This window comes from Stenella coeruleoalba, assembly GCF_951394435.1.
Source record: "Stenella coeruleoalba genome assembly, chromosome: 1".
NCBI classification, from domain to species: Eukaryota; Metazoa; Chordata; class Mammalia; order Artiodactyla; family Delphinidae; genus Stenella; species Stenella coeruleoalba.
In genome coordinates this window covers 164,417,783-164,445,723 of record NC_137169.1, presented here as the reverse complement: position 1 = coordinate 164,445,723, position 27,941 = coordinate 164,417,783, and positions in this window count along the sequence as shown.

Below are 27,941 nucleotides of genomic sequence, written 5' to 3'. Positions count from 1 at the left end.
TGTATAACTTCATTCTATTGGAGCTTTTCATGAGAAAACGTCAAACAAACTTCAACTGAGGGACATTCTACAAAATACTTATACTCTTCAAAAATATCAAGGTTACGTACAACAAGGAAAGCCTGAGTGACTGTCTCAGATGGAAAGAGACAACTCAAAGCAATGTGGGACAATAGATTGGATCCAGTAAGAGAAAAGGGGCATTAGTGAAGAAAATAGCAAAATTCTACAATCTGTAGTTTAGTTACTATTGTATCAATGCTAATTTCCTGGTTTTAATTCCTGTACTATGGTTATGTAAGATGTTAACATTAGGGAAAGATAAGCGAAGGATATAGGGTCACTTTTTTTTTTTTAACATCTTTATTGGAGTATAATTGCTTTACAATGGTGTGTTAGTTTCTGCTTTATAACAAAGTGAATCAGTTATACATATACATATGTTCCCATATCTCTTCCCTCTTGCGTCTCCCTCCCTCCCACCCTCCCTATCCCACCCCTCTAGATGGTCACAAACCACTGAGCTGATCTCCCTGTAAGGTCACTTTTTATACTATTTTTGCAACTTTTGTGTAAGCTTAAAATTGTATTTCAAAATTAAAAAAAAAATAAACAGGAACTTAAAGCTCTTTTGTGTTTGTTTTTTGAGAGAGCTACAAAAAATGAGTCCCAATCTTCTCTATCAGTCTTAGGAAGAAAGCCTTAAAGGGAATGGGAAAACAGATCAAGATCCTGGGGACATAAGAAGAATAATGACAGCCCCAAGCATTGTTCTGTGTCTGGGAAATGGTCCTAAACTTTACTCAACTATAGCTCATGAAAATCTAAAACAATAACACACATTAAATATATATGTGTATATATATATATATATATATATATATATATATATATACATATAATATATATCTATATTATACTATATTAGATCTATATTGTACTATACTATTATATTAATATAATACATATTTTAATATAATAGTATAATATAGATCTAAATTATAACCTAAAACAATAACATCTAAGATATATATATAAAATGTGTACCAATAGTCATTGCTAAGGTTGAACTGTGTACCTCCAAATTCATATGTTCAAGCTCTAGCCCCCAGTACCTCAGAATGTGATATATTTGGGGTTAGAGCCTTTAAGCAGGTGATTAAGTTAGAATGAGACTGTTAAGGTGGGCCCTAATCCAATCGGACTGGTGTCCTTATAAGAGGAAATTTGGACAGGTGCACAGAAGAAAGACCATGTGAGGACACAGCCAGAAGGAGGCGGCCTGCAAGCCAAGGACAGAGGCCTCAGGAGAAACCAAACCAGCCAATACCTTGATCTTGGATTTACAGCATCCAGAACTGTGAGATCTGGGCTGTGAGCCACCCAGCCTGTGATATTTTGTTATGGCAGCCCAGGCAAGTTAAAATAATCATGTATATTTTAAATAAATCTATATTTAAATTGGTCCCTTCTGACTTCTCTAAACAATTCATATTTTTTTCCTGCCTTCATGGATGAACATACTGTTTTCCCAGATGTAAGACTTTCGACATATGCCTTGGTTAGTCTTTAAGACTTTAAGTCTTTAAGACTTATCTTAAGACTTTCATCTAGAGGATGCTCCCTTAAGTTTGTGGTGAATATTAGATAGATATGATGTTTCTCAGATAACGCTTACAATGATTTCTTCAATTTATGGTATTGCATTTAAAGACTTTGGCCAACTACAGTATGTTCAAAGGAAGTTAATCTGGATTAGGAAAGGTCTATAAACTGTGTCATTCTAGGAGCAGTGGTAGAATCTGGATTTACCAAGTGCAAAGAACCGAGTAAGGAAGGACATGATAGATTCCTTTAAGTGTTTATAGAGCTGCCAGTGGAATAGATTAGGTTTATTTCATTAATTTTTAGAGGGCAATCTAGGACCAGCTGGATGTTAGTCCCAGGGAACATATTTTGTACCAACATAAGAAAATACATTTGAACAATTGGTACCATCCATAATAGAATAGTCTAGCTTGAGAGGTAGTGAGTTCTCCATCACCCAAGACATTCAACCATCTACTTGTGTCCAGCTGCCAAGGATTATGTAGATTAGGTTCTTCCATTGGGTAGAGGGTGAGAAATGTTGAACTTTTAGAGTTTTCTAACACTAAGAGTCTAAGAGAATTCTCAGGGTAAGATGGGAGAGTGAAAGGATTCAGGATTTGGGGGGAAATACCCTGAAAAGAACTATCAAAGATATTAGCAAGGCCATGTCCCATGGAGTAAAAGATTATTCAAAAGTCATGCATCTACCTTGCCCCACAGGAAGTTGGCTTAATTGGTCTGGGTTAGGCCCAGACATGGGTATTTAAAAAAATCTCCTCAGGTAATTCTAGCTTGCAGCCAGGGTTGAGATCTTTGATCTAGCTAAAGTATTTAACAACATCCTACATGATTATCTCCCAACTCCTTAGAATTTCCAGCAATTCTCAAAATCCTGAGATTTACATCAGACTCCCTGACAAAGATGATGACATAAATTCTTCTGAGGAATGCTAATACCAAGCCACCAAAGAGTTATGGACCCATCACAGACTTTTTCACTGTCTACGCTTGTCTGACAGCAATCATCACACCCCAGCTTAATGCAAAATATGTGTATCAGAACCTGGCACTTAGTATAAAAGTTTTTCCCAACTCCCCCATTGCATGATAAATTGGGAGAAGTTGAGTAACTATTCTAGATGCTGTCCAATACTTAGCACACATCTATCATCCTGCACAGGCAGCTGGTGCCTAAAACAGTTAGTCACCTTTGTTTGGAAAGAGTATGGAAAGATACCATAGGAGTTAATGAGACATGAAAAAAATAATATTGAGATTCATCAGCTACTGAAATGCAGGAAAAGTTTCCCTTCTTTAGGAGTTAGAATAATTATGAAAATGAAATAACAGCTAATATTTCTTGAGGAAATATTCTATGCCTGATGGTATTCTAAGTAAGCACGTTGCATCCATTGCTCCATTTAATCATCACAACAATCCTTTGAAGTAGGTGTTATTTCACCTTCCTATCCAGTTATGTAGATTTGGAAACTGAGGCACAGAGAGGCTAAGTGAATTTCACCAGGTCTTAAAACTAATATGTGACAATGCTGAGGTTAAAATAAGAACATCACAGTTTAGAACCCATGCTCTTACTACACCCCTATGCATACAACTAGTATGGTATCATCAAAAGATAGTGAAACCAATTTGATGTCATCTAGTCCAACTCTTCATATTGTAGATACCTACAAGAGTACATGACTGATAAATTTGTCAAACAGATTGTTATAAAGGCCTGGCCACATGCAACTCAGCAGATAAGCAGATCAAGGAACCCATAACATGTTCCTTTAGTCAGGGACTAGATTATATATCATCTATGTCACTGCTTTCACTTCAACCAATTAGCTCATTTCTCATATATAAAGGGAATTAAGTTTAATTAAAATTTAAAAAAATCATACAGTTGGGACAGACTATTCAGGTGCCTCTGTGATTTGATTTTTGTCTTATGCTGTAAGGCCTCCTTCCTAATTTATCACTATTCTGGTTCTACATTGCTTCAAATGTAACTTTTGCTAGCTGAGAATCCCTACCTACTAGCTTCCTTTTATGCTTGCTGACATTATCTTTAAAAATAAAGGAAAGAAACTAGCCCTGGGAATGTTATTTTGTTATTAACACATTTGTTTGAATTAATATATCAGATCATCTAATGGTAGTTAAACGTTTTTTAGCTGAGAGCTAGTCCATGTTTCTGTATAGAAAAATCCAATACAGTCAATCCTTCTCAAATTAACTTACGAAATGAATACAATTCCAATCAAACTTGTACTTTTGACTAGATAAAATGATTCTAACATTTTTCAAGAAGAGCCAACAGAATTGCAGCTAAAATAGTTTTTGAAGAAGAATAAGGTAGGTTTATGCTAGCTGATATCTAAACATATCACAAAATTTAATAAGTAAACAGTACAAAAGAATGGCATGAGAAGAGAAAGAACAATGGAAGATTACATTATTTCTGACTTTAGATTTTAACATTTTTGGATTTTCATCTGCAAGGGGATTTAACTCCTTGGAAATTTGAAAGTAGGAGAAGGTTTACAGTCAAATTTGGGCCATCTAAATGCTGTTGGTATTTTATTATCAGAGCCTTTTATTTGTAAAATCCTTTTATTTGTGTCTTTATGTTGTATTTAGTCTCCTGGCAGAATCTCTGATAATGGACATGGGACAATGTAGCTAGATATAATTTAGGATGGGAAATAAAATAGGGAGTTTTCAACTTGGTGGGTGGTGACGGTGGCTTGAAATTGTTGATTCATTTGTTGTTTTGATCCCTTTCAGAGCTTTCTGGAAACGAAATCTAAACTATCTTCAGAAAAGTTACTCAAAAAAAAAATAGTGATCAGTGTTGGAGATAATAGCCTAAAGAAGGTAGACACAAGAGTTCTCCTGCTATATCTCCTCCCTGGGGAGGTAGCCACACCCATTACTCTTTATTGTGAAACCCAATGGATTTAGAGCAATGTGAGAGAGGAATGTCTTTTTTCCACTCCCAGGATCCCTTGTGAAGGGATTTCCTCTAGCATCTCACTCATTACACCAAGGGAAAAGGGAGTAACTTACTTAATTAGTAGAATTTGAAAGGATGAAACAAGCTTGCTAGACTCAGCACTGTCCATTTTTTCTCTTGTGTACTGGCTACAGCCTCCAGTCTGTAAGTCTTAGCCAGGTAGGCAGCCCTTGGAGAGAGGAATTGCCTATGACTAAGCAACTAACCTTGAATTTTGGGGTTCGGTTAGCAGGGCCCATTTGGCTCTGCCAACAGAGAGCTACATCCTCTAACACACCTATTGCCAATAATAAAGGTAATATGTTGGCCCCCATCTGCCCTACTGATCCTTATTCTCAATTTATTGAGACCCCAAGGGTACTACGTACATGCTGGGCCTCTTCAAACGCTCCAAGCATTTGATAAAGGTGGCTTCTTGACCTTCCAAGTTATATACTCAACATGTGTTCTATGGAGTATTAGTTTCTTTGATGCTAACAGATGGTGTTTGTACAAGGATTACATGGCTAAATGCATAATTCTAGGTAAGGCAAGATAAAATAGGGTTTTTTTTTTCCTGCAGGACTTTTTGAAGCCTTTAAATGGAAACATGCTATGTGAATCTTAATGAAGAACTGGATTATTCAGCATGTCTCAAATGTACACATATCTGAAAGAAATTTTTTTTCTGTTTCAAAATCATGAAGTAGGGCTTCCCTGGTGGCGCAGTGGTTGAGAGTCCACCTGCCGATGCAGGGGATGCGGGTTCGTGCCCCAGTCCGGGAAGATCCCACATGCCATGGAGCGGCTGAGCCCGTGAGCCATGGCCGCTGAGCCTGTGTGTCCGGAGCCTGTGCTCCGCAACGGGAGAGGCCACGACAGTGAGAGGCCCGCGTACCGCAAAAAATAAATAAATAAATAAATAAATCATGAAGTATTAGTGTTCCCTGGAACATATTTGGGGAAATCCTGAATAGTTTCATAAATTGTGTTGGGCCAATTGGCAGTTTGCAAAGAAAAAACAAAATAGAAAAAAATTACTACTCGTGCAGCATACAAAACTAAATCACAGATGCATTTTTAAAAGTAAAAATGAAAATATAAACTATTAGTGATTATAAAATCTCAGAACATGAGACATTTTCCAAATACTAGAGCAAGGAAAGATCCATCACAGAATAATAAATTTAACTTAGACAACATTAAAAGTTTATGTAAATAACACAATATCATAAGTAGAGGGGGGAAAGCAAGTAACAAGCTGGGAAAAAGATACTGTTAAGGATATGTGGAAATGGTTCAATATGTAATAACTCTTACAAGTGAACTTTCAAAACATCAGTATCCCAGGAGTAAACTGAGAGAAAGTTATGATTTAACAGTTCACAAAATGAAATCCATTCAATAACTATAGGAAAAAATATCTGATCTCACTGGTAGTAAGAATTACAAGTTAAAATAATGGTGAGATATGATTTTTTTGTACTTTATTTGTTAAAAACTTTACTTATCTTTCCCATATTGTTGGTTCTGGGTATGTAAATTATTGGTTCTGGGAATCTTTTCTGAGGAACAACTTGACAATATGTTCCAAAGTCTTTAAAATGTACATAATTTTTGACCCAGCAAATCCACCTCTAGAAATTTATTCAAAAGAGATGATCATGGCTGCTTGAAAAGATTTACATTCAAGCACAGCCATTTTATCATTGTTTATAATAATGAAAATGGAAATATCCATAAAGTCCGATTGTAAATACAATAAATTCATGAGCTGGAATACTATGCAGTCATTAAAAATCATATTGTACAAGAATATTTAATGATGTGGGAAGATGATGATATAGTAAGTGAAAAAGCATGTTTTAAAGACATAAGTGCAACATAATCCCATTCTATTAGAAAATATGTAGAGTAAAAAGGTTATACACTAAAATGTAAATAGCACGTATATCTGGGTAGGTGGGGTTATGTGACTTTTTACTTTGTGTTTTACTGTATTTTCCAATTTTTCTGCAATTAAAATATATTGCTTTTTGAAACCAGAAAAAAATAAATTTCAAAAGGATTATACTAGTAAAGATTGCATTTTAGAAAGAAGGGATCTGTATGTATACTTTATTAAAATATCATAATTAGTGAAGCATTAGTCTACTACATTTTTAAATGATAGGATCATGACTTCACTGCATTGTGTAGAGCGAAAACCAAGACAGACACTTAAATCAATGTCATGTATAGTACAAATTCTTTCAACAACACCCATGGATTGCATGGCCTTTTGAGTTATATATGGACCATGACAGTTACCCATCTTCAGGTTACAGGCGTGCAAAACCATAAGTAAAACTATTTTCTGATGTAAACAGGCTCTGCAAATTCAGTCTTCCCAAGTAATCCATGAAGTCCAAATTTTACACTCAGTTCAACTAGAACAGCTATCAGCTCCCCCAAGCTGTATCTAAACCACCCACATTCTCTGAACATCTCCACAACCATCAGATCTGTTTACTCACAACCTAGGGATAAAGAGTTAGTGGAAAGGAAAAGAAAATTGTCCCACTCAGATATCTCATATAACATAACAGAGAGGGCAAGACCCTTCATCCTTCAGAGAGCTAGAAAAACATTGTCTCGGATTCAAAATGGAAACACTTACTCTGTTTATCTGGTATTCTTCTATTATGTTCAGTGAGGCCATGCCATTTAAGACTGTTTCTTTCTACCTCTGTCTCTTTTCAAGCACATCTGCAGAATTAAATTCTATGCACTGACAGGGATGCTTTCAAAAGCTAAGAATCGATTCTTCAATCATTCCACTTTCTTAGCTGTGATTAAAAACATGTGTCCCCTGATTAAGCTAATGAGAAATTGTTAATTGGCACAAAGCCCCCTCTGTGCGCACTTGTTAATGTCACCATCACTTTGACAGGAGAAAAGATCAGAATCAAGGGCAGAGAGTTCTTAAGTGACTTCTACATTGGACTTAAGTACAGGAGCTCTATTTGGGAAGTGAGGGCTGCCTGTTCTAGGACTTACATGGAGGAATAAGAAATGCCATTTTTCTGCTGGTTTTTTAGGGAAGCAGAAGGCAGAAATGCAATTGTACAATTGATCTGTTGATTTCTTTTTTCCTCTTCATAGAAACGATGCTATTCATTCTCTCATCTGCTTTCCAGGTAACATTGACTCTATGTGGATAAGCCACAGCTGAGCAGGAATACATCTTTCTGAAGGACTGTTATTGAGGTTATTGCACCAGAATCATACCCCTGCCGCTCCCTCAAATAGAAACCAATTACTCTTATCCAAGTTTCAGGAGGAAGCTGCAGAGAGAAAAAAAAAAACAAAAAACAAGGACTGGTTAGAATCAACTAGGCCCAAGATGGTAGAAGGTTTGACTTTCAGTAGACCTTGAGCCTCATTATATGCTCATTGTGATACATTAGCATGCTAAATGATACACCCAGAGCCATGACAGTTGAAAATTGCCATGACAACAACCAGAAAAGCCCTTACAAAGACTGAAAAGGAGAATTTCATCAGTTCCGGATCTAAACCACAGCCCTGTTCTGGGATAACTCATGAGTATTCCTCCTACTCTTTCCAATTCCCTCCCTTTTACCTCGACCCTACTATATATTTGGTGTCTTCACCTAAATTGGGTTGAGAAGTTGATTTGCACACTAGGTTCCCACTTCTCCATTCTCTGGCCATTGAATACAGCTTGTGCTGTTCTAGTCTCAAAATCAGTTTTGTTATTGGCTGAGGGAATTTGATCAGAAAAAGAACCTCCCTGACTGAGACAGGGGAGTCTCAGCCCGGACTAGGACCCCAGCACAGGTCTGGTGGTCCAACTTCGTAACAGGACCATGAAGAAGGCGTCTTCCTTAGTCATTCACCTCACTGTTGGCCCATTTATTTCCTCTTGGCCTCAAATGAACAATATCATTATTGCAAATTATCCCACACCCAAGGCACCTTGTGGATGAGAGGACTATGCTATGGCAGAGGAAACATGTGCTTTGGTGAGATTTTTCTACAATTTCCATTTTGGGAATATCAGAACTTTTTACTTGCCTAATGTGTCCCAGTTTTTCCTGTGTTCCTTTGCACACCAAAAGTGATTAATTCTCAAAGTCTTGGAAACTTCTGAAGATGAAATGGGCCAGGACTTATGGAGGGTTCTCAAAAGAGCCTTTAGCAAGATAGGAGGCCATACACAAGGAGAACTGAAAATACATAAGTTTATCTTTTTGTTCAGAATAGCAACTTCCAGGAGATGGAACTTGCTACTCCAAGCAAGCCCAAACTCAGACCCTGGATTGATCCTTTCAGAAAGGGACAAGCCTAGAGACAAGGGTGGTTAGGTTACTGACAAAACTCTGAGGATGCCTAAGAAAAGCAATGGATATTTCGGAGGGCTGGTGCCTACATCTGAAAGTCCACTGACTTGTGAATCATTGGTGGGGGTTAGAGGTGAGGAGGTTCTGCTGACTTAGGGTACCGTTTATCCATCACCTGCCTGAAGCCAGGTCCTCAGTATTCTTATAGATCATATTGGGGTAGGGGATGGGAGTGGGGAGGATGAACGCTTTGCTGTTTGAAGGTGTGTGAGTCACTGCTAGAAGCCTGAGATGGTGGGGCAGCCAACTGGTTCCCTGGCTGGGTATATAGGGTTGGTTAATCCTCAGACAGCAGTTCCAGTGAGTGATTTGATGAGAAGAAGGGGAGGCCTGTGTAGGAAAGGAAAATAACTTTCCTTCCTTCCTTCTAGGTCCTTGTCTGAGAACTCCCTGTAATAAAAGATAAACAGAAAAACACACAGAAGTTAAAGGACATGTATATCTCCTGTATACATGGGAGATCCCCAGGAAAACTGAGTAACTCCCCGAAATGGCCCATGTCAGCACCTTAAATAACATTGCCAGCTAAAGACCCCAAAGAGATGTTGCGGGGAGTGGTATTTAGTTTATGAGAGGCTACCAGGAAAAGCACAGTGAATGGGGTAAGGTTGTCATTCAGATTTTAGTCATTGCCTTCTCCCTGGATGAGTTTCTAGAGGGTTAGAGTCATTCTCCTCTTCTGGTACAGAGAGGGAGACACCCTTACAGGTGGCAGTTTTCTTTATAAATATAAATGTCTTACAAAAGAGTAATTTCTACCCAGTTTTCAGAGCTTTTCCTGTGTCTGTAGTTTTTGAAAACAATCAGCTCAAGATAATTCTTATACCAAAGGGACATATTTTGGGGTGACAAATTCTGCTCCCCTTTACTTGTTAAGGAGAAAGCTGTTTCCAGGGTCAGACATGAGGGACATGGGCAATGCGGTAGTGATAGCTGGTGTCTTCCTTCCACCCAATGCCTTGGGCTGTGTTTGAGTTCAGAGAGACTATTTGATATGGGCTCTGATTCTCAGAGAAGAAGGATAAGAAGCACCCTCACGTCCCCAGCTGAGAAAGGATGACAGTCAATGGAGGAAACAGGCCTTGTCCTGACTCCTGCAGAGCTCAGCCTCGTTTGGGGAAGCAGCCTCTGGCATAGATGCTGGCATTCCACAGTGGGCGTCTACATCTGAAATAGCAGTGAAGCAGCCTGCAAAGCTGAGGACCTTGACAAGGGGCACTGTGTGAGCAAGAGAGGAAGAGCCCTGAGACCACTGTGTGGTGGTTGCAGCGATCAGGAAGCCTGCTCTTGCCAGACAAACATGGAGGGCATTGTAGGAAAGCAGATGCCCTGTGTGTGTCTACAAGGCTGGGAGGCCCGTGGAGATTTGAGTCATACCCTCCTGTGGGTTACAATGGTGAGTGGGGAGAGTTTCAGGAAGTCTTGGTGTGGGGTGAGAATGGGAGGAGGAGTGCAGGAAGTACATGTACCATCACGTGACTGTAGACAAAGAGCCTGAAAGGTCTCTAAGATCCCGTCAAATCATGGCACATGCACCTGAGACTGTATCGTTTCAACCTACTCATGTTTTCCTTCCTTATAATCTCACCTGGGGAACCATATGCACAAAATTCAATCAGGGGAGCCTCCATTAGCTTCTATCTGGTGCATGAAGAGGAAAGATAAGAATATACTGGGATGTGCTTCCTGAGTATCAGCTGGGAGTTCACAGGGAGGGGAGGAAAAGGCAGAGATTGAGTTGCTGTGATGAACAGGATGTCCTTGTCACATTCTTCAACCCCCTGCCCCCAGGAATTTGCTGTTTAACAGAAGAGTTCTATCCTAAGGCAGAAGTTATGGATGAGTGTTTTGCAAATCAGTGAATCTGTTTATTTGCACTAAAAATGTTTAGGTCAATCCATAAACAGATGGAATGGGGACCATGGGGTAATGTTTTGGGATTCATCTGAAATAATTCCTTTCCTTTACCCCATTGCTTACCAGAGGGACAGGGACAAGATGAGATGATGTACATGAAAGTGTTTTATAAACACTAAATCACTCAGAACACTAGGTGAAATCTGCTGAGAGTAGCAGAATAGTCAATTTTTAAAATACGGATGATAAGTCATGATTTGGTAGTTCTAAAATTCTGTTAGCTCAAGTCACCAAATGCATTAATTCCAACTCTTGTCCACCACATGACTGCTAGCCATGACTTTCATGTCCATGAACGTGTCTGTCCTGGCAGAGAGGCAGAGCAGACCCAGAACAAGGAACAAGTTCGTTATGCTCCAAGCATACAACACATTTGCCTATTTACCTTTAGAAAAATGAAAAGAGAGTGTTTTGAGATAAGTTCCAGGTGAATTATTTTATAGACACTTACTTTAGCCTATTTTTAAAGTAATGAAGACCCTGTATCTCTCATTGAATTTGTTTCAAACTTAGTAAGTGTTGCCTATTCCTGTCTGAATATTCTTAGTTCCTTTAACAGGCCCCTTACCTTCTAAGAGAAAAGATGTAGGAGTTCCAGGCTCTAGCTTTCTGTTTTCTTTACTCACCCTTCAAGACATACTTGCTTTTTATTGCTGTTTTCTTTTACTCAGTTGTCACCGCAAGACCATTTACATTTGGACCTTCTCCTTGGTTACCATACCTACCCACAGATGCTGTCAGTTGGGGTAGCTCTTAGTTTTAATCACTTCCCTTAAAGGTCAGTACCATATCACTCCTGTGTCCACTGTAGCCTTCTGGAACTCCAGGCAGAATCAGTGAGATCTTGTATTGGTATGGAAAGAGAGTTTGGACAATTCCACTCTTCAACTCCAATTTTTAAGAGTAGCAAGTGGAGAAGCTCCAATGTATATCCTGAGTCAAGGGCAGGTCTAGGGTCTAGATTTTGTTTGAGCTGTGGTGCTCATCACTGAGTCCAGAAGACAGAATACAGAGGTGAGACATTTTATCCAGGTCATGTGAGGAATAAGGGAAACAGCCAAGACATGATAGTTAATAGTCTTTGACTCCTGAGCCTTCCCACTAAAACCATGGGAATCCAAGCTATAAAATCTCCTTCTGAACAGCTTCACATATATCCTTTATCATCTGATTCTGCCCTCATTGCTCTCTGCAAGGCCACCTTGAGGACCCCAGGGGTGACAAGAACACAGTGGTAAAGATGAGCATGGAGAAGCCAGAGTGGTGATGCTCAGTTTCTTGATGGTGGGCTGCTTTTTGATCCAGAATGGTACCACAGAGTTAAGGGTAGGTTTCTCCCCAACTATTGAGAGGTGTCCTCTCATTAAGCATGAATGATTGGACTTCAGTGGGCACAATTCTTTTTTATGTTCTTCTTTCAAACTTGGAAACCAGCTTCCCAAGCTGTGGGTCAGAGGTTGACCTGTACTCCTGAGAGGTCTAAAAATCTCTCTGACTCTATCACCACACACCCATGTCCCAGGGAGAGCCAGGTCCTGGGGCCCACTGGAAATCTGCACCCCCACCCCCAACCAATGCATGCTGAAGTAAACTTGACTCCAAATTTTTTAGAATTTTGACCGAAGAATGGACATGATATTCATTCTTCCCCAAAATACATATTGATCACATAGTATGTGCTAGGCACTCTTCTAGACATTGAGGATACAGCAATGAACAAAACAGATAAAAAAATCCTGCCTTCATGCAATGTACAGGTCAGGGAATGGGTTAAATACATAGCATGGTAGACCGTGATAAATGCTACAGAGAAAATAAAATAGGTAAGGTCGACAGAGAATGCTGGCATGGCCTTTGCAAATTTTTTTTGTTTTGTTTTGTTTTGTTTTGTGGTACGTGGGCCTCTCCCATTGTGGAGCACAGGCTCCGGACGCACAGGCCCAGCGGCCATGGCTCACGGGCCCAGCCTCTCCGCGGCATGTGGAATCTTCCCAAACCAGGGCACGAACCCATGTACCCTGCATCGGCAGGCGGACTCTCAACCACTATGCCACCAGGGAAGCCCGGTCATTGCAAATTTAAGCAGGGTAATGAAAAAAAGTATTGCCGAGGAGGTGAGATTTAAGTAGACTTGAAAGAAGTGAGTGATGAGGATATCTGGGGAGTGTTCTAGGCATAGGGATGGGTGATAGCTAAAGCCCTGAGGTAGGGTAGTCCTGCCATTCCCCAGAGACTGCTCCAAGAGGCCAGGGCAGCTAAATCACAGTAAATGAGGGGGCATATGTAGAACATGCAGGAAGTGCAGGGAGAGATCTGGGCAGCCAGTGGTGGCAGTGGGAAACCTCATGAGACATCTTGGGCTCTGTTGTGGAGCATAAACAGAAGGGTAGAGCGGGGGCTGGGAGCAAAAGTGGAAGCAGAAAGACCAGGTAGGGGCTACTGTAGTGATACTGTCACTGAGTCCAAGCTTGTACTGCTCACCACACAACAGGCTGACAAATTGAGAGATGAGTTGTTGGGATAAGGAATAGTGACTTTACTTGGAAAGCCAGCTGACAGAGAAGATGGTAGACTACTGTCCCAAAGAACCATCTTACCCAAGTCAGAATTCAAGCTTCTTTTATACTAAAAAGGGGAGGGGGTGTAGTTGGTTGTTGCAAACGTCTTGGTGTCCGAATCCTTTGTTCTTGTAGCTGTTCACGTAGGTCAGGACACTATGTTCCTGTTAACTTCCAACAAGACAAATGTTATTCTCTCTTCTGCAACGTTTTATCTCTAGATGAATGGAAAAGTGTTATACCCTTAAAGGTCAGAACCTTGAAAATGGGCTATCCTGTATATTTCAGGCTATAGGCAACATTCTTAACTGGAAGCAAAAGCAATGGAATACAACGATCAAAGTAAAAGAAACAGATCCAATATGGATTCAGATTTGTTCTTCCCTATTACAATATGGGTGAAAGATGAGGGTGGTTTGGACCATACCTGGCGTGATAGCAAAAGAGAGGATAAAAGTGGATTGATTTTGAATATATTTTGAAAGTGAACCAATAAGATTTGCTGATGAACTGGATATGGGGTATCAGGGAGAGAGAACAGCTCCTTCATTAACTCTCCCAAAGGGTCTTAAGGTCTCTGGGTGGCCTGGCAGTTCAGAATAGATCATGGGCTTGCAGACCAGCCTCTCTCTCCCTGCTCAACCTCATTCTACACATGGAGTAAGACAGGACTCTTGTGACCCCAGGCAAAGCCCAGGGATTAGATGATAAGTCACTGGGTATAAAAACATTAAATTAGGAGTCATAAAGGATTATCTTCCTTCCTAGGCCTAAAAAAGTATGCTTTGTTTCACACGGTGTCAGTAGGATTTTCAGAAGGGACCCTCGTGCCCAGCTTATATATGCCTCCATATAACAGAAGCCCTTAGGTGGTACCATTTATTGCTCTCCTCTCCCACCCCCCCCCCCACTATTCACTCTCTTCTGGATATCCTAGGAATCTTAAGTTATTGTTTTTCTGAAGCAGGAGTGTTTATGATCTTCCCCGCACAGGGTAGAAAATAGTTATATTAAACTACTCATAAAAGAGGCGAAGTTAATAAAAGCGAGAGCTGGGGGAGACAAGGGAGCAAGAGCCTTCAAGAGTAGCACCTTTTAAATGTTTTAAACAGCTCAGTCTGCCCAACTCCTTTCGCCGATCAGCTGTCACTGTGGTATTTTTGCTTGCATCAGCGACTCTCCACCTCATCTTCTTTTCTCACAGGTAGTTTTGAAACCTAATTTCAACCTGTTTGGATGAGATGCCAGCACTTGACTGAAGCAGGGCCTCCACCAGCAATCTGGCACTCTGTCCTGGCCAGTTCAGCTGCGAGCAGCAAAAAATGATGGATAACTGAGAGTTCCTGTGGAGCAGCTGAAACAGGTGTTTCTTCAAGCTGCACTTGCTGCACACATTCTTTGCTAGGAGGATTCAGCTTTGTCAGCCCCACCCCAGGAGAGACAGCAAAGTTGCCTTTATATGCCGGGATAAAATGTAATCCTTGGGGGTAATGCTATGCCGGGAAATTAGCTACCCATCCCTTCTATTGTAAATGTGAAGATGCATTTCTCACTGGCTGGAAAAGAGTGCCATTGTAAGTAGGGTCTGCGTCAGAAACTGGCTTCCCATAATGTTTAGTCCTGGCAGCCACCACCCCCTCTTCTTTCCTCTACACCCCCCTCACACACCTCTCTTTTCAATGAGTGGGACTATGTAAGGCCCTTGAAAGGATAACTACTGCCACACTTGACTATAATGCATCCCCATAATTGAACGGAGACAGGCAGGGCAAAAGCAGCTAAGAGATGTGGCCTTTTCTCTGCCAAGCAAAGATTTTACAAAGCGAGGAGAAGGGGTGGGGGGAGAGAAGGGAAGACTGATCAGATTTCTAAAGTGTCTGAGCAGCTGTAAGCTTATGCGTATGAATAGAGGCTGACTATACAAAACCACCAACCCAGGGCAAAAGGCCATCTGACTACACCAAAGGGAAGAAGGAAACTAGGGGGTATGGCGGGGGGGACCAATAATAAAGGTTGTATTAAAATGGTGAATAATGAAAGTCAGAGGTTATCACCAGAGTTGAAATGGAGTATGAGGTTCTCCCTGTCATCCCATCTAAAGCCTTGTGTGCTGCTGATGTGGTTTATTAAACGGCTGTCACAACCCAAGCCCCTGACGCAGATGCACTCAACAGGGTGTGAAGAAGAAATCCCAGTAGCGCCGATACAGCAACTGGTTGCTTCACAGGCTCCCCAACTGCAAGTCTCTCCCCCTACTTGCCCCCCCACCCTCGCTAAAAGGACACAGAAAAAGGGAAGGAAAAGAAAAGAACAAAGTAACAGGAAAATGAGTAAAAGAGCAGGACGAGGAAATAAAGGAGGAAGGGTATTCTCATAAGAAATGCTAGCTCTTTTCTCCCCACAATTCGTTAAAATGTATCTAGTGAGCCAAGTACGTTACATGCTGTGAGGTTCACAAAGATAGAAGAGGCAGCGCGCCTGCGCTTTTGGAGACTTAGAATCCAAGGTGACATTTGAATTGAAGGATGAGTGGGCTTTGCAGGAATAGATCACGAAGAAGCTGTTCCCAGGCAGAGAGAGTAGAGAGGCATGCAAACTTTTACCATCATGTGGCTTGAGCAATAGATACTTAGGAATGAAAGGAGGGCATTTGGAAAGACAGGTTTGGGCAAAATGGAGAAGATTCTTAATGTCCATCCTGTGGCATTTGGATGTGATCCTAGAGGAAAGGTGAAACTTTTAAGGGATTTTTATCAAGAAACAATCAGATTCGCATGTTAGAAGGACCTATTTAGGTGCTGTGGGAAGGACCTGTCCAAAGGAGGCTTGACTGGAGACAGGGAGACCATCAAGAGGCTGGTTCAACGGTGAGGGACGGCTTCAGATGATAGGGAGAAAGTAGGATAATTAAATAGGTAGGTTAGAAATCCCATTAGGGGATTAAAGACAGAGGGGGGATTTAAAGGGAGTTTGGGAGACTGTTGTAAGCTAATGATTACTCAAGAGAAGAATTCAGTAACCTAATAACAAGCTACACTACCTTGAAGGAAGACCAGGTGCATTCAAGTGCCAGACACTCAAGCCACAAATCCTTAGAGTTAAAACACAAAACAATAGGTAGAGTCTGAACTCTGCTATGTGAAGTCAGGGAATTAATGGTCCTTGAAGAGCAACATTTCTGCATGTGGCCAAGACAGGAGTATAGGTGAAAGGGGGGAAAAAAAAAAAAAAAAAAAAACCTAGGTGAAAGGGGACATTATTCTGAAACCTGAAATAAATTACCGTATTTTTTCAGTATATGTCACCACCCTTTTGCTAATATAAACAGAGTTAAATAGCACCATGCCAGTCCCGGTTAGACCATATGGGGTCAAAGGACAAACTAATGGTGTAAACCTTGATGTCTACCCAAAAATGAGGAAAAAGATGATCTTCTCCCCTACCTACTTTTTCTTTGATTATAAAACCATAGCCCTCTTTGTTCTCAGGGCTGCACTCCCTTTCCAGCCCACTTGTATCTCTCACAAGCATCCTATGTTAATAAACTCATTCTTTGCCTATTGCTCTGCCCCACACTGAATTCCTTCTGAGATGAGATAAAAGAACCTGAGCTTCAGTAAATTCTGATACCAGGTGAGCGGTTTCAATTAAAAGACAGTGGGTTCGTCTCCTCTTAAGTCAGGTATTGTGGGTTCAAATCCCATCCAAGGAAGGGTGTGGTTTCACATACACCTCTGCAGAAGACATGGACCCCATTTCTCCCCAGCCCAGTCTGTGCTTTCTGGCCTACAGTTAGACTGGCAACTCTTCAGTTCTTCATACTGAATGGTCAGCAGTGTCCTGGGGAAGGCAGCAAGAGCAGCACATCCCTGGGAGTAAAAGTGAAGTCCTGGGTGCTGGAAGCAGGGTTCCCAAGACTTAACTGGCTCCATCCACAGTCTTAGCAGTCTCAGAGTCAAGCAGCTTTTTTAAGTGCCAAAGAGCCCACTAAGAGTAGCATGTACTTTGGAAGAAATCAATTCCCAGCTTTAGGCTAGATAGTAATTAACTCCAGTTCCAAAATTTCTTAAAATAGTGTGACTTTTACTTCTATTCACAAGTAGATTTAATACTTTTTTATGATGCTGTGCTACCCAAATGTTAATTACATCATTATTTTATTATCCAGAAATAAGAAACACTTCATAGGCTTTAACACTTTTGAATTCCAAAGGGAAGAGAAATTGGACTGTTAATTTTTTTCAGTGGAAAGAAATAAAATACCTTAAATCAGTCTATCCTTTGCCTTATAGTCTTTTCTCAGCAAGTGCTACATGATAAAGTAATTGTGCAATTAGGAATAAATGGCTTACAAGAGCGACATCTTATTTTGTTCTAATAAGGTATAAATGTTCTGTATTCCTTTTTAAAGGTGCTCAATTTGTGCTAAAAAAGAAGCGAGGAATATGACTTTGGAATAATTGCTTAATAAGTTTGGTAAGCAAGATTCTCCCATTGGCATGGTTCCCACATTTCTCCAAACAATATCAATGTGTCTCAGGAACTATTTAGAAATGAGATGAACCATCTCCCTTGAGTCTGGGTTTGATTATCTTGGGCCAGGATAATCAATAGCTTTGGGTCATCATCATGTATTTTTCTTCCTCTGAGCAGATAATGGAAGGACTGGAGAAAACACTTGATGGCTGTAAGTATATTATTTTTTATCTTTATGATTGCTTCAGCTAATAAAAGTGAGATTTTTGTTGTTGTTCTCATTTTAATGGTGCTTTGACAGCTACAGTACACTGACATTTTTTCACATCTGCTTGATAAACTAACATCCTGATTCTGGTTGACGCTGGTAGGAACATTTTTACATGCCAAGGAGAGGAGAAAAGAGAGACACACAGAGAGGGGGAGGTGGGAAAGGTAATTATAACTTATCAGACAAGAGTCCCAGAATTTAATTTTTCTATCTAAACCAAGGTCTGGTTCATAAGCGTAACCCGTCATATGTGTAAGCCTCTTTATAGTTTCCTAGGATCCCAACTTACATATTTGATCCTAACAAGATCCTATGACTTAGGACCTTAGGAGGGCAAGACTAGTTCCACTTGCCAGGGACGGATCATTGGAAGCACGCTTTAATCCTCCTGCCAGTTTTTCCATCAGAATAAAAAGGAGCATTATCCCGAACCAATCCATCTCTCCCAGGGGTACTGGAAAGAGAACATGACGTAAAAGATTTGGCTGCACTTAGAAAGTAAAAGCAACATATAAATGCAAGAGATTCTTAGTGTTTATTACAGAGATACATCTAGCCCTGCTACATTATGACAGCATAAGCCCTATTAGCTACATATATTATAATAATCTATTATTGGCAGAATCAGCCTTGGGTGGTAGCAGGTGGCCTTGACTATTACCATAGAAATCTGTTGGAGATATGATAGATGAAGTATGGCTGTCAAGAGGTGAGACTGGTTAGTGTGTGTTACCTGTGGAAAAGTGTCTTGGTTTGTTCCCAACCCTGTGAATTTCTCCAGAAGAACCTGTGTCTAAATGAGGCTATCTGAGACAAGTTGGGCACAATATAATGCTTAGGGCCAACGTCCTGGTTTCTAGACTCAGCTGTCCCACTTACTAATTGGGCAAAATCTTTCTGAAATGATTCTTTTAAGTAGGCTTAGTTATGTCATGAGTGAATTGTTGAGTTATATTGGTGGATACTGGGATCTTAAATGCCAACTGCTGACAACTGTTTTATTTTAGAGGGACAAAAAGACTGAAACTTAGGATCCAAATGAGATATAGAGGCCTTTTGTCATTCACTCATTCATTCATCAAATGTAAATACTAAGCAATTAGTATGTACCAGGCCCCTGTTCTAGGCACAGAGAATAGAATAGAGAACAAAGAGAAAAAGTCCTTTTCCTCTAGGGGATTACATTCCAATGAAGAAGAGTATATTGTCTCCTATGGTTGCTGTAATAAATTATTACAAATTGGTGGTTTAAAACAACACAAATTTATTCTCTCATAGTTCTGGAAAACAGAAGTCCAAAGTCAAGGTGTTGGCATGGTCATACTACCTTTAACCACAGGTCCTAGGGGAGAACCCCTTCCTCATCTCTTCCAGGTTCTGGTGGTGCTCCTTGGCTTGTAGCCATATCATTCCGACTTTCAAGGCCACCATCTTCAAATCTCTTTTTGCACTGTCTTCACCTGCTCTCTTCTATGTGTGTCAAATTCTCCTTCTACCTCCATTTTATACATGTGGTTGTATTTAAGGTCCATTCTAATAATCCAGGATAATCTTCCCAACTCAAAATTCCTAATTTAATCACACCTACAGAGACGTTTTTTCCATGTAAGTTATCCTCTAAAAAATATTTCTAGTTTATATTGTGGTAGTGAAATTATTTGCCTCCATTCCATTGATCTTCCTTAGGGACTTGAATTAATTCCAATATTTCTGAAGGCAGCTGCTTCACTCTTCTATAACTTGAAAGCTAGTCACCAGAGAGGTAGCATCTCACTGTCTCCTACATGACCTATGTGTGGGCTACACATGGGCTTTGCATTTCACATCTATCAAAACATCGTTCACAGAGAGGTTAATGGTGTCCCTTGAAGTTGGGTTCTGCAGTGACACTATAGCCTCATTTAAAGAGGGTGTGAAAACGCCTTCCACAGACAACTAAATGTCTCCATTCCCTCCATACCCAATCAGTGCTTGAGCTCCTCTCCATCAGAATCCTGCATTCTATTCTGAAATAGAAATATCCTTGGGAGGGCATGCGTATGGGTTTTGTAAACCAGTATCAGTCATTAACATCTTAAAGAGTATTGGTTTATTCTTGCTAAATAAGAGTACATTTTTAATTGAGAAAGAAGGAAATTCAAGGTTGAGCTAATGAACTGTGTGAAAAATATCTTCAGTCTCCCAGCAATTGTGTGAAGGCAAAGAATGAATGTGAACGGTCAACATATAAAAAGGGGAAGTAGAAGGCATTGAAGGCTCTGGTCCATTACAGCAGTGTTGCCCTGGCAATTCATTTCAGCTTTCTGGACCTGCTTTCACTAATTCCTTACAAAGAGATTGATAATAAATGAGACGGTCCCTTTTAGTTCCACAGCTTATGATCTAATTTAATAGCTTACATTTATTGAGTGTTTATGCCACACACATTAAATCCTTTACATACATTATTTTATTTAATCCTTCCAACAACTTCCATGAGATAGTTACCATCATTATCTCTATTTTAGAGATGAGGAAACTGAGGCTCAGAGGTATTTAGTAAATTGTTTACATTCTCATAACTTATAAGTGACTTAGCCAGGATTAACTCCATGTCAATTTAATTCTAAAGTTCTTGCCCTTATCTACCACATTCTCTGGTCAGAGGAGGGTATGTCATGTCATAAAAACTGCATACTGGAGACCCATTCCCAATTCCTTCCAGCCTGCACCCAGCAAAGACTTTTCTAAGTTTTCCTGATTCCCATTGGAGATTTCTGGAAACATTTTCAAAATCCTCAGAGAACATGTATACTTAATGATAAGTGGCTGGCTTGCTGATTTAACATACAATCATTATCTTAATCCAGACAACACAGCTTGCCTTTAGCTGCTCCAAACCAGTTCTTTTGGTAAATATGATTAGACATTTACTGTAGACCAGTTTACTAGGGCTGAGTGACATCCATAGATAAGCTGGTCATCAATGAGTTTCCACTATTAAAAACAAAAACAAAAAAAAACGCGTCATAGTCTTAGTACTGAACTCATAGGTTTAGCTTGGGGTCCTCCCACCTGTGAAGCCTCCTCCAAAGAGATACCATAGCTCAGAGGCAGAGAATATTTGACAAGGCAGAGCATCAAGGCATCTGTTCAGGAAACCCACTGAAGTCCCCTTGGCTGGAACAAATGCATCTCTTAACATGGCCCATCATTTTGATATTTTTTTGACAATTTCTAAACGTGTATAGAAACAAGCTGGCTCCCTTTATATTCATGTATTCCAGCACACAACGTCTGATTTTCTGCATGGCAGGAGCCAACCAAGTGCCCACACTCCCTTCCCCAGTTCACCGTTTTAATGCATTTCATGATTTTGTTGCTTTGGTGTGCATTTCAAAATGACATATTTGATCAGTTCTTTAGGAAATATTGATGTTTTGCCCTTTTAAATGTGTCATTTGATTTTCTGATGTTATTCTCCATCTGCTTTGGTAACACTTTCATTTAGTCACAGCTTTTTATTGGGTCCCCAAAGGCTTATATAAAGGAATCTGATTTGAGGGTATTTTATTTTATTTAAAAAATGTTTTTCTCAATTCTCTGATCTTGTACACTCCCAACCCCACCTTTCCAACACACTTCTCCCTCCTCCTTCCTTTCCCCCCTACTACCACCTCACTTCCTTATCCACATTTTAAAACACTGTGAATACATTGTTCTCTACATTGTGAAGAGCCTCGAACGCTGGACTTTCCTCAATTATATTTAAATATTTCATTGTATAAGGCCTATTGCCTTGGCTCTGCTGTTCCCTGTGTATTCAATCAAAGAGCAATTTTTAAAAGCAGTTATGGGGAGAGGGCTGGTGTTTTACATTTCTGACATGTTTTTATTGCCCTTGTTGAAAACATTTCAAATAGTAGTTCCAAATTTTCGAAGGCAGCAAAAAAAACCCAGTAAGGTCTCTTCTTTTCCCATTGTTTGCCTTTTTTTTTTTCTTTTACCAGCACTGATTGTATTTATCTTATACTCTTGGCAGGTTAATTTCCACATTTCTGATCTCTTAACCTCTTCTTCAAGTACAGTAAATGCAGATGTTAGAGACAAGCAATGGGGTTAGAGACTGATCGAAAGTAAGCACATGCCAATTTCTTCCTTGTAAAATATCTGAAGAGACCTGAAGGATAGGGTCAAATAAATAATAAAAAATACCTTTGTTTTATGTTTGCAATTGTCATCACAGATTGTCTCAAAATGTAGATTCTGCGCAGAAGGGCCGTGCAATCTGTGAGTTCATCATCTTCAGTTAGGCAAAGTCCCCAACATAAATGTATTAGCTCAAGAACTTTTCTTTTAAGAAAAGACACTGCATTATAAATAAGGACCATGAAGTAAGCTGATATCAAGTATCTTATTTATTTCACTGGGATGAGTTTAGGATCTATTCATCAGAGAGAATGAACATAAAGTTACAGGATTATAAAAATCATTGTCTTGGGGCTTCCCTGGTGGCGCAGTGGTTGAGAGTCCGCCTGCCGATGCAGGGGACACGGGTTCGTGCCCCGGTCCGGGAAGATCCCACATGCCGCGGAGCGGCTGGGCCCGTGAGCCATGGCCGCTGAGCTTGCGCGTCCGGAGCCTGTGCTCCACAACGGGAGAGACCACAACAGTGAGAGGCCCGCATACCAAAAAAAAAAAAAAAAAAAAAATCATTGGCTCTTCTATGGTGGGAAAGTGCAAGGGAGGTAGACAACTTCATATAAGTCTAGCCTTTGGCATAAATGTGAATCAGTCAAGTTTGTTTTTAGGATCATTCTACTTTTCCCCCTTCCTTTCTGCATAATTGGTGTATCTGATGTGCCTCTAAGTTCCTGGTAAAGTAGTATTGTGTGATGAAGAGAGCATACATTTTGACATAAAAATGACTAGTATTTTGACATGGACTCTTGCACCTTCAGACTGTACACCTAAACCTCATGACTGATTTCCACATCTAAGAAGAATTAGATGAATGTTACCTACTTCCCAGGAGGAGGCTGATGTCATTTCTTGGTATGATGGAACATGCCACAAATGGAATCCAGGGGCATGCTGCATTAGCAGTGGGAGTTTTTGCCTGGAAGCAGCAGCAGTTCTGTCCCATGAGGAACAGCATCAGGGGGAGCCATGTTATAAGCTGAGCCAGGGCAGTTATGTGCACAGACATCAAGAGCATTCCAGGGGAAAGAAGCAACTTGCAAGTCCAAATGGATAAAATTTCCTATAACTTAAGGATAGTGACCAGATATAAAGACAACAGAAGGAGAGACAGAAGTTTGATGGCTCACACATTTCTTCATGATGTTACTGGCTGGCTGCTCTTGTCTTTCTATTCAACCACTTCCTTTAAGTATAAATTTGTTTTGATCCATTAGATTACCAAGCTTTCCTTTTCTTTTCCTTAAGGGAAGACCGACAGAAAGGAGGATATTTTGATCCCTCACTGCACATGCCCCCACAATGATACTCCTGTCTCTCAGCTTTATTTTTCTCCATAGCCCTTACCCCGATCTGTCTATCCTACTAGAACAGAAATTCCGTAAACGCAGTGATGTCGTTTCCTTTTTCATCACTGTATCCCCAGCACTTAGAGTAGAGGCAGATTCACAGTTCTCACTCAGTAAATATGTGTTGAATGAATAGATAACTTATTAGAGATTGCTAAGGAATATATAAATAGAGGTGTAGCTTAAAGGAACAGGACTTAATAACCTTCAGTGGTAGCTTCTAGGTATCGGTCACTCACGTGTTCAGTATTTATCGAGCCTCATTTTGTTCCAGGCCCTGTGCTATATGTTGGAAACACATCAGCAAATAGGACCAGGTTGCTACTCTCAAAGAACATACACTTGAGCAAGGATACAAATAAACAGAATCTTATTCAACAGTGTAATAAAGACCATCACAAAGGTAAACAAAAATGATCTCCTTCAGAAAGTGCTTTAAATTATTTTTCCATGATTCCTTTGCCTAGGATAAAATTCATTTTATAATGGACTCTGAGAACACATCCATAATAATTGGCTTCTGGAAAAAAAATAACCTGAGGTGCCAATTCTCTTCTGCTGCCCCAAAGAAAAGAGAAACACAGGCCCCCATCATGGCATCTTCTTGGTCTCTAAGAGATATCTGATTCTGATGCTGTCTCAACAAACTTAGAACTGTACCAGACTATTCATATATCAGCTTTTTCCACCATGCCCCTCATGATACAACATAAAATCCCTCATCCAAGGAAGGAAACTTGGCTAATTCTCCCTACAGTCTTTGAAGTTCAAAAGCATTTGAATTTGCCTTCCAATAAGTGGTAACACAAACTCTGTCTCCCAGCATTTTACCAACTGGAATTTTTTTCACTAGCATAATACCACAACCTTATAATAGAGTCACACTGATGATTTTTTTTAATGTATGTCAGAAAGGCTCCTTCATGAGGCCTAGAACAAGCTCAGTCATCCAGAAAAAAGAAATATGTAATTCAATTTAGTATAGGAATTTTTAAATTACATAGTGATTTGGGGGTAAATTTTCTTAAAAAAAAAACAGTGATCATTGCATATTTATAGTGCATATTGGTGTCTAGTAGATAGTTGAATGAATGACATTCTTTCTCTAATTGTGAGATAATTTGTCTTGTTTTGACTTACATTTCCTTAATTAAGAGTAAGGTGAAATATTTTTATATATTGTATGTTATTTGTATTTTTTCCTGTTCAATTATTTGCCATTCTCTTGCAGGTTATTTATATTTTGTAAACTGATGTCTGTTCTCCTTGATGTGAACATTTTCCTTGATGAAAGACAAGTGAAATGCCAGCTAGACATTTCATAATTGGGCCATTTGACTACTTTGCTATTTTAAGCACCAAAGATTTTGCTTTGAGCTAAGGCTGTGTATAGCTCCACAAATGCCTTTTCACAATCTTGTGAATTAGAAGGGCATAGATTATGAGTGTTTCCACTTTTTTAAATGAAGACATTGAGCCACCAGCTGAGCTTTTTTGTCTAGAGTGACAAGTATTGGATTTACAGTTAATCGTAGCCCTCTGTGGAGCATTAACCCGAGGAGATTTCTTATAAAACAAGAGGATGGCAAAAAATAAGTGTGCAGTAGTATTTCCAAACACGGACAAACCTTTCTTATGTTAGAGATCAGGTGCCTTTTTACTGCAGGTGCACTGGCATTATTCTTTAATTAATCAATGCTGGACAGGCCTCCTGGCTAATCTCATTAGCTAATAGTTCTTCTGGGTAATTAGCTTGATGTGTGCAATTACACTCAGATTTTAGGGCTTTTTTCCCCTAGTCTGAGAGCATTGATACCTGTTTAATGCTTTGGAGTGCCCTGGCCCTTTGAGAGATGATTGAGCAAAATTCCCAAGTCTTTTCACATCAAGAAAGCATGACTGCCTACCTGACAATAGAATTATCTGATGTTCCTCTATTAAGAACTTTCTTACTGACAGAAATTTCTCAAGCATGCACACACAGACACACACACACACATACACAGACCACATAAACAATCCAGATGATGAAGTCTGGAAGTACTTCCAGAACTTTCCATGTTGGCTGAAGTCATGAATCTCCAGATTTCATGATAAAAATTCTAACTAGAATTTAGCCAAATACCCCAAACTAGAAAGAAAATTCCTCACAGCAGACAACTATGACTGCCATGTGGAAATAATACAAAATCTTTGGTCCTTTAGAGATCTGTTCTCTTTCTGCAAAGAACCAAGCGATCTGGGCTGTCATCTCCATTCTGCCACTATCTAGCCTTGTGACTTTGGGCAAAATATTTAACCTCTTTGGCACTGAATTTATGTATTTACAACATGAGAAAGCCCATTCAATTAGTCAATATGTTTTAAGCTCCTACTGTGAACTGGGCCTGTGCTAACCAAGAGACATCAGGACTATGGAAGAAAGACTCAGCCCACCAAGCTTGTTGTCTCACTAGGTTGGGTTAAATGATTTTTCTAAGATCCTTTCAAACTAGGCAACCTTATGATTCTACCATGAACCACTCTTTCCCTTTTCCTTTTTCCCTTCCCAAGTCCCCCAGGACATAAGGAGGAAAAGTGAGCATATTGGGAAGCCAGGTGAACCAAATGTTTGAATCCAGATATAGTTAGTGGTTATTCAGAAGAGTAGGAATGTCATGGACTTTTACTTTGCCATATTTTTCTCCCTTCCCCATTATCAACCTTAATCCCACCCATTGTGAGCCTGGAAAAGGGACTAGGAAAAGCTGAGTTTATGCATTTAAACCTTCAGTGTTTTCCTGTGCCTAGGAGCCAGATCATTCATTCCTCCAGTGACAGCAGGGTACCCACCTGAATTTATACCTGGAACATACATCCCTGGCTGCAGAGTAATGACCCTCACCTGATATTTCTAAGCCATTTTATTTCAGGGCGTTTTAGCAACCTGGCCTAAACCAATGTTGTCAACAAAATAACCCCTAGGGACACTAATGGAAGCTTTGAAGTGAATTGTCCTATTATGGAAACATCATTTTTTGGTATTGCCTAAACAACCTGAAGTTTTATTTTGTTTTTCCTGGATCTGGTTGCAAAAATACCAGAGAGTGCCTTAGTTATGTTCCAACTCTTGCCTTGATATGATTGTATATAGGCCTTTCAAGGAAAGAGCCATCAACCATCACTCAGAGGAAATTTGCGGTTAAAATGTGTTATTTGTTCTTTTGTTATTGAGCTGCATGGGCTGCTTGTAAATTTTGGAGATCAATCCTTTGTCAGTTGCTTCATTTGCAAATATTTTCTCCCATTCTGAGGGTTGTCTTTTGGTCTTGTTTATGGTTTCCTTTGCTGTGCAAAAGTTTTTAAGTTTCATTAGGCCCCATTTGTTTATTTTTGTTTTTATTTCCATTTCTCTGGGAGGTGGGTCAAAAAGGATCTTGCTGTGATTTATGTCATAGAGTGTTCTGCCTAAGTTTTCCTCTAAGAGTTTTATAGTGTCTGGCCTTACATTTAGGTCTTTAATCCATTTTGAGTTTGTTTTTGTGTATGGTGTTAGAGAGTGTTCTGATTTCATACTTTTACACGTACCTGTCCAGTTTTCCCAGCACCACTTATTGAAGAGGCTCTCCTTTCTCCACTGTACATTCCTGACTCCTTCATAAAAGATAAGGTGACCACATGTGCGTGGGTTTATCTCTGGGCTTTCTATCCTGTTCCATTGATCTATATTTCTGTTTTTGTTCCAGTACCATACTGTCTTGATTACTGTAGCTTTGTAGTATAGTCTGAAGTCAGGGAGACTGATTCCTCCAGCTCCATTTTTCATTCTCAAGATTGCTTTGGCTATTCAGGGTCTTTTGTGTTTCCCAATCCAAAAATGGGCAGAAGACCTAAATAGACATTTCTCCAAAGAAGATATACAGATTGCCAACAAACACATGTAAGAATGCTCAATATCGTTAATCATTAGCGAAATGCAAATCAAAACTACAATGAGATATCATCTCACACTGGTCAGAATGGCCATCATCAAAAAATCTAGAAGCAATAAATGCTGGAGAGGGTGTGGAGAAAAGGGAACACTCTTGCACTGTTGGTGAGACTGTAAATTGATACAGCCACTATGGAGAAAAGTACGGAGGTTCCTTAAAAAAGTAAAAATAGAATTACCATATGACCCAGTAATCCCACTACTGGGCATATACCCAGAGAAAA